Below are 8,913 nucleotides of genomic sequence, written 5' to 3' on the forward strand. Positions count from 1 at the left end.
AATAACTCAACCATGTGACTTAGGATCCTCTGTCAAGTTAATCTGGTTCCCTAAAAATAACCACGTTATCTAATTACCGGGGGACACGCCCTAGGTGCGCCTTTTCCGAATCGGATCACTTTACCGGATCAGATGCAGCCGAGCAACACTGCCAAAGACGTACCGGCTAAAAGTAACGGATCGTTGGGAATAAAGTCTCAGCGAGGTTAGGATACGGACCATGCTGGATCAATGAAAGAAAAGACAAAAATGAGCTGGAAACATTTCTTCAAAGGATTTATTAACAGGCAGGCGAGGAGAGATAGGTGGCACAGTGAATGTTGTTTATTGTTGTCTGTCGCAGGAATAGGAAGGAATGTGAAAGGTGCAGCAATATACAAGCAACTTACAAAAGCAGACACAGAGCAGAGTTTTCCTGATATATTTCTTCTACAGTCTTAACTTAAGCGAGGACAGGTGCCAGGACACGCACGCATGCACTCAAACAAAACCCAATGAGGAGGAGTTAATGAAGAGAAAAAGGAGGAGAGGAGATGAGGCTAACGGTCTCTCAATACCTTGCACGATTGCCCTGCCGTGCCACAAGTTTGTTTTGGGGGGATGCTCCGCTGGGCTATACCTCCCTGACACCTTGCGCGTCGTCTCTTGCCTCGTGCAGTGAGCGTCGGTCCAGAGAATGAGACGCGACCATTGGGCGTGAAGGGAGGGACTTGGGTGGAGTCAGAAGCCAATGGGTGGAGAGGCGGAGTCCAAAACAAGTGGGCAGAGAAGGGTGGTGAAGAAGGCGGAATCAGCAGGCAAATTGGTAAAGAAGGGCGGAGCCAGCAGGGGAATGGGCGGACTGTCGATTCCAAGCCAGACAGAACAAGCCGATAGGAATGAAGACAGGAACGACGACACGAACTGGCACTCGAACTGGAACGGAAATCCACCAGTAGAAGGGAACGCAGCACAGGAAAGACGACCACCAGCCCAGAACGAGCAGGCAGGAACGAAGGAGCAGGAACGACAGGCAGGAAGGAAGGAGCTGGAATGACGGGCAGGAACGACACGCGAGCAGCTCCGCGACCCGTCCTTTTATAGACCCCGTGGTGCGGGGCAGGGGCGACGACCCGAAGCGATGTGTCGTCACCCGAATCGGGCGCTCTGGTTGGTCCCCGGCTACTGCGTGGCCCGGCCATGATGGCTGGAAGCAGCTCCACTGCACTTCTCGCAAGACGGTTCCGAGCTGCGGAATCGCCTCGCTCCGAACCCCATGATATGAATCGTCTTGCACCGAAACCCGTGATGTGAATCGCCTTCCACCGAACACCATGATATGAAATGCCTTGTACTGAACTCCGTGATATGAATCGCCTTCCACCGAACTCTGTGATATGAATCGTCTTGCACCGAACTCTGTGATATGAATCGCCTTGCACCGAACTCTGTGATATGAATCGCCTTGCACCGAACTCCGTGATATGAATCACCTTGCACCGAACTCCGTGATATGTATCGCCTTGCACCGAACCCCGTGCTGTGCCCCGGCGACCCATGGTTGGTGTTGGTCAATGTGCCTGCTCCATGGTGCGCCACGCGGCCTGAGCGATCCGGCCACACAGCATGCCTCTGCCCGGTAGCAGCTGCATCGAGGCAGAGGTGCTGGAGGATGTCTGCCCTCCGCAGGAGACATTTGTGCCCGTCGTGAGCGAAGATCGATGGGAAAACATTGTAACCCCATGCGCAGACCCGACCAATGATGTGTGTTATTCGTGCTCCGTTCTGTATGATGATAAAGTATCACGGGCTGCACGCGAGTCCACCATTGTACACGTGGTCAGCGCTTGGGTCCACCCACCATCGAGAATGCCCCAAACAGTGCACACGTGTCCGCCATTGTACACGTGGTCAGCGCATGGGTCCGCCCATCATCGAGCATGCCCCGTACAGTTCGCGCAGGTCTGCCATTGTACACGTGGTCAGTGTGCGGGACCGCCCGTCATCGAGCATGCCCTGTACAGTGCACGCGGGTCCACCCTTTATCAAAGGTGGTGTCGTGTGCACGGTGCCAGCCCTGATCTGTGTCAGGGAATTGAGGGAAAAGATTGGATATAATTATTATATGAAGATTCGGATTGAAAAGGGGCCAGAAATATTTATTAATGGAGTTTTGGATTGAAGAAGAGTGCGCCGTGTGCATACTGTATGTTGTTAGCATTTAGTGTGTTGGTTATGCCTCTGATTGCCTGAACAGTGGGTGGGGGGTCGTCGCTGTGAGGCATTTGCTCCGTGCAGCACTGGCGTTTATTGCTGGCTTCTACTGCCGCCCCTGGTCTTCTGTGAGGATGCATTCTTATGCGAAGGGTGCGGATGTGGTTCCCACAGATGGGCATCCGAGCGGAGTGCCTGCTGGCTCACGTGAGGACCCTTTGCTTGGATTTACCTCAGGAATAGAGAAAAAATAATAGGATTGAGCTGCAGAGATTTTAATCAAACCTAGCTATGAGATTTACACAACGCACTGTCCGTTCGACCCACGAGACAAGGAAGGGACTATCTGAACGTACATTAATGAAATAACTTACTGGGGACCACTTCATGTTGGTTGCTATTGGTGTTGGAGGGATGCGGTTTCCAGATATATATATATATATATATATATATATATATATATATATATATATATATATATATATATATATATATATATATATATATATATATATATATATATATATATATATATATATATATATTTATTGTTACGGCTGTGGAAATTCGCATTACACCATAAAGGGCCCTCAGGTGAGATATCTCCATCGGTACATGTGTTGTTAGCCAAACCTGTTGTATATAGGGAATTTATGTGATCCATTCGGGCTGCGATCCTCCAGTTAGTCGTTTTTCTTTCCCTATCTTTGATTTCAAACGAAGAAAAACCAACAAGGATGCTGGTGGGTTTTTCCCGCCATTCTTCCCCGCGCTTGGTGTGAGGGAAGGGGGAGGGGTAGCTCACCGCCGATTGGTGGATGGACAGCGTGAGGCGGTTGGGGTGAGGGAACGCCCCTTTTTCGAGAACCCTCTCGAAGGATGGTGGAGCCAAAAACGGGGCGGAGTGAAGGGCAGAGCCCCGCGCTATAATAGTCGGACACGGGCGGGGCGCGCTTTCCCTTTCTCGTCCTCCCCTTCCTCGTCCTCCCCTTTCTCGTCCTCCCCTTCCTCGCCCTCCCCTTCCTCGCCCTCCCCTTCCTTTTACTCCCCTTCCTCGTCCTCCCCTTCCTCGTCCTCCCCTTCCTCGTCCTCTTCCTCTTCGTCATGGAGCTGGTCTCGTCGTTCGTCTTGGCTGGTGGTCTGGTCTGGTCTTCTGTCGGTGCGGTCCCGAGACCCCGCTTCCACGCGGAAACCCTGTCCGTTTCCCCAAAACCCCGTCCGAGCTGTCGGGCGGACGACGCGAGCTGCGCGCGGCACGAGCTCGGTGCACCACACTGGAGAGAGCTCGCAGACCACGAGGGAGGTCGGGCCCAGGCGCGACCATGCTGACAGTCGTGGGAGAGGGACTCACCAGCCACAAAAGGGAAGTCGTGACTTCCTTTCTTTTCTTGTCTTTGGGTTTGTGTAAATGACTGTGGGTGGCGCCTGTCTGACAAGTAGAATTGTTTTAAGTGTTGCTGTGTGTACGCGTAGTCGGTTGTTGCTCTGCATTTGCTTCTATTGTTTTAACTGTTTTATGTGCATTTTTCTTTGGCTGTATATACGTGCTGGTCTGTGTGAATTAAACGTGCTTGTGTGAACTTGTTCCCCGTTTCGCTGCGTCCTTTCCTTTGTTTGACTTTCCATCTTGCTTCACTTAAGGGGTTCGTCGTGGGTGCAACATCCCGGTAATTAATCGGAACCGTCAAGGTCAACGATAACACCGCTCGGTTATCACTGTAGCACGGAATGTAGCGTGGTACGATCGCCTGGTCAACCATTCGCACAGGTACTTAGGTCGGTCGAATTTGTTGAGCAACCCTATCCTGCGCGGGTGTGCAATTGGCACGATCGTGTGAGGTTAAACCCCCACCCGTGACTGGCTCGCGGTGTTGTTCCATGAGGGTCACAACTGAATTGTCCGTCCGGTGGGCGAGGCGGCCGCCATTCGAGTCGAGCGGCCGATCGCATGCAGGCGGGCGCGAATTCGCAACAACATATATATATATATATATATATATATATATATATATATATATATATATATATATATATATATATATATATATATATATATTTATATAAATATATATATATATATATATTTATATAAATATATATATATATATATATATATATATATATATATATATATATATATATATATATATATATATATATATATATATATTTATATAAATATATATATATATATATATATATATATTTATATAAATATATATATATATATATATATTTATATAAATATATATATATATATATATATATTTATATAAATATATATATATATATATATTTATATAAATATATATATATATATATTTATATAAATATATATATATATATATATATATATATATATATATATATATATATATATATATATATATATATATTGTTACGGCCACGGGTACCGAGTGTAGTATGAGCGGGTTAATCCCTGTTTGTTCTCGGAAGAGCCGGACCTGGGGCCTCCACTCACAATTAACTTTGTGGTTCGGTGGCTTGCTTTAGAACCACGAGTTCCAGTGTCCACCATCTAATTTTGCCATTTAACTCGAGATCATGTGGTTTCCTGAACAGGAAGTGCACTCTCAACAAAGCACCAATCTTATCTTGATTGGATCTTAATTAGGGTGGCAGAGCGTTTAATCGCTGGTGCATGCTGACTATTACAGGTCAATTAGTTTGGTAATTACCTCCCAGTCTATCTATGTTCGGACAATGCTGGATCAATGGAAGGAAAGGACAAGCATGGACAGGTTGGAATGTCAACAAAGGAATTTATTAATAAGGAAAAAAATAAATAAAAATAACTTTTTATTTCCTTGTGGTGAAATTATGTTTATTCAAATCAATCAAAATGATCGCAAGCAATTAAAGAATTCATCAGGCACTGATAGAAAAAGAGACAAAGAGCAGATGCGTATCACTATGTCTTACTTAACAATTAAACACGAGACAAGGGTACCCATCAAATCATTCATGGGGGGGGGGAAGGGGGGGAGAAATCCTGTCTCGCTCACCAAGTAGAAGTCGTCGTACGTCAAATAAAACTTTCTGAAATGTGTGAGCGTGCCTTGTCCGTTGCCAGCTCCCAGCCTTGCCGTGCACCCGCTCACAAACAGGCTTGAACGCCAATCGGCGTCACCCCCAAGTATCAGGTATGCCAAGAGCAGGTCTCGAGCAGAACCACCACCAATGATCCGAGCGTCACCTGCCATCAGTAGCCACAACCGACGGACAGCCGTTAGGAGCTGTGAGAAGCTGAGGGGCTGTGAGAAACTGTGTGGCTGCAAGACCATCACCAACCGTCTGACTGGAACCGACAAAGCAACCGTCTGACTGGAACTGACGAATCAACCGTCTGACTGGAACCGATGAAGAAACCGTCTGACTGGAACCGACGAACCAACCGTCTGACTGGAACCGACGAAGCAACCGTCTGACTGGAACCGACGAATCAACCGTCTGACTGGAACCGACGAAGCAACCGTCTGACTGGAACCGACGAAGCAACCGTCTGACTGGAACCGACGAAGCAACCGTCTGATTGGAACCGACGAAGCAACCGTCTGACTGGAACCGACGAAGCAACCATCTGACTGGAACCGACGAAGGAACCGTCTGACTAGAAATGACGAAGCAACCGTCTGACTGGAAATGACGAAGCTACCGTCTGACTGGAAATGACGAAGCTACCGTCTGACTGGAAATGACGAAGCAACCGTCTGACTGGAACCGACGAAGGAACCGTCTGACTGGAAATGACGAAGCAACCGTCTGACTGGAAATGACGAAGCTACCGTCTGACTGGAAATGACGAAGCAACCGTCTGACTGGAAATGACGAAGCAACCGTCTGACTAGAAATGACGAAGCAACTGTCTGACTGACTGGAACCGACGAAGCAACCGTCTGACTGGAACCGACGAAGCAACCGTCTGACTGGAAATGACGAAGCAACCGTCTGACTGGAAATGACGAAGCTACCGTCTGACTGGAAATGACGAAGCAACCGTCTGACTGGAAATGACGAAGCAACCGTCTGACTGGAAATGACGAAGCTACCGTCTGACTGGAAATGACGAAGCAACCGTCTGACTGGAAATGACGAAGCAACCGTCTGACTGGAAATGACGAAGCTACCGTCTGACTGGAAATGACGAAGCTACCGTCTGACTGGAAATGACGAAGCTACCGTCTGACTGGAAATGACGAAGCTACCGTCTGACTGGAAATGACGAAGCTACCGTCTGACTGGAAATGACGAAGCTACCGTCTGACTGGAAATGACGAAGCTACCGTCTGACTGGAAATGACGAAGCTACCGTCTGACTGGAAATGACGAAGCAACCGTCTGACTGGAAATGACGAAGCTACCGTCTGACTGGAAATGACGAAGCAACCGTCTGACTGGAACCGACGAAGCAACCGTCTGACTGGAAATGACGAAGCAACCGTCTGACTGGAACCGACGAAGCAACCGTCTGACTGGAACCGACGAAGCAATCGTCTGACTGGAAATGACGAAGCAACCGTCTGACTGGAAATTACGAAGCAACCGTCTGACTGGAATCGACGAGGCAACCGTCTGACTTGAACCGACGAAGCAACCGTCTGACTTGAACCGACGAAGCAACCGCCTGACTGCAGCTGACAAGGCAACCATCTGACTGGAAATGACGGAGCAACCGTCTGACTGGAAATGACGAAGCAATCGCCTGACTGGAACCGCCGAAGCGACCATCTGACTGGAACTGACGAATCAACAGTCTCACTGCAACCGACGAAGAGACCGCCTGACTGGAAATGACGATAGCCAATGCCCAGCTGTCTCCAACTGACTCTCGAAGCTATCAGAACTGCAACCAGCTATCGCCAACTGACTGACGCCAACTGACTGGAAAAAAGAAACGGTCCTCTCGTCCTCTTTGTCGGCGGCCTGTCTGGGCAGAACCTCAAGCAGACTCCAGCCAAATCCACCCCACCCATTTGCACATTGTTGCACGTGACAACCCGCCCGTCCCGCGATCATTCCTGGCCTTCCATGCCATGTTTGTGGTGCTGGACGAATGGCAGCAAGCGGCCATTTGCCAGAATTACCGAGCGAAAATGAAGCATGCACCACATGCAAATTTCAAAAGCAGTAAAAATATAAATGAAGAAAGAACCACCCACATCTTTCACCTGTGAATGGAGGGAATAGCCAATCAGCTCTCACCTTATCGACTACACCCAGGTGGCTGGGATTATATCAATGATTGACCCCTCCCACACTCCAGCTGAAGTCGCTGCATAAAGCAACCCAAGAAGACCCTCCATTCACAGGTGAGAGATGTGGGTGGGTCTTTCTTTTTTATATATTGACTGCTTTTGATGTTTGCACGTGGTACATGCTTGGGAGCCTCATTGGTATGCATTTCTGTCTACGCTATCACTGACGATTTGCCAATAAGTGATGAAACCGGTCCGGGAGCTGAGGAAGTGTAGAGCATTGGGATTGTCGTGTGTGTACTACGTGTGAACGTGTTTATAGTTGTTGAGGAACTCTAGGAAGGGTTCGAAACAGCCTCAGCACTTTCCTTGTGTAAGTCTTCTTGGGTTGCTTTATGCAGCTACTTTGGCTCGAGGAGTGTGGGAGGGGTCATTCATTTATATAATCCGAGCCACCTGGGTTTGGTCGATTCGGTGAGCACTGATTGGCTATTCCCTCCATTCACAGGTGAGAGATGTGGTTGGGTCTTTCTATATATATATATATATATATATATATATATATATATATATATATATATATATATATATATATACACACACACACATTGTTATTAAAAATGAACTGTTGTGGAAGGCAACTTACAAATACATTGTCAATCATCTTAAGATTATTACAGTTACAGTATTTACAAATCATATTTTTGGTGTCATAACTACTTTGTGAATTGGTTGTTCTCAATGAAACAGTAAATTATTGATGTCTCAACGGTGTGAGACTGTACCTCAGAAAAAAACCATGAGCCATAAATGACACAATCATTTGTTACTAGACGACCCGTGAACCCGTTGTGACAGCGGTTGATTAAAAAAATCATTAAAAAAAAAAAAGATAGCTCCACCAAACTATACCGCTGAGGTTGTTTGCATTGATTGAATTTTCCTGAAGAGTACTTCACTGAATCGGGAATTGATTTTTTAATAATTTTTTTTGTTGCCCAATTTGAACGAAATTTGATATTGCGCGTCGATGTAAAAAAAAAAAAAAAAAATGGAGAAAAGAAAGTCAAATTATTGTGCGTAATCTTCTAAACACAATTTTATTTATGGATGAACACGGAAGTATAAGATCAAAATGGCGATGTTTATTTTATGTTTAAAAATAAATCGTTCTTTGTCTATATTAAATATTTGAGATAGAAAAAAAAATCATTTCGATAAAAAAAGATAGCTCCAGCAAACTATACCGCTGAGGTTGTTTGAATTAAAGAAATTCTCCCGAAGAGCACTTGACTGAATCGGGAATTGATTTTTTAAATAATTTTTTTTCGTTGCCCGATTTGAACGAAACTTGATACTGCACACCGCAGCAGAATGGTGAGGAAGGTGGGCTGAAAATGTTTGCACTATCTTATGCCGTTTTGGCTGTATTTCAGGAACATACATGTATACATACATACACACATACATACATACAAGATGTGAGTTTTAGTTTTATATATAT

The sequence above is a fragment of the Eptatretus burgeri genome, chromosome 6 (genome assembly GCF_056783735.1).
Source record: "Eptatretus burgeri isolate ZD-2024b chromosome 6, Ebu_testis_v1, whole genome shotgun sequence".
Lineage (NCBI taxonomy): Eukaryota > Metazoa > Chordata > Myxini > Myxiniformes > Myxinidae > Eptatretus > Eptatretus burgeri.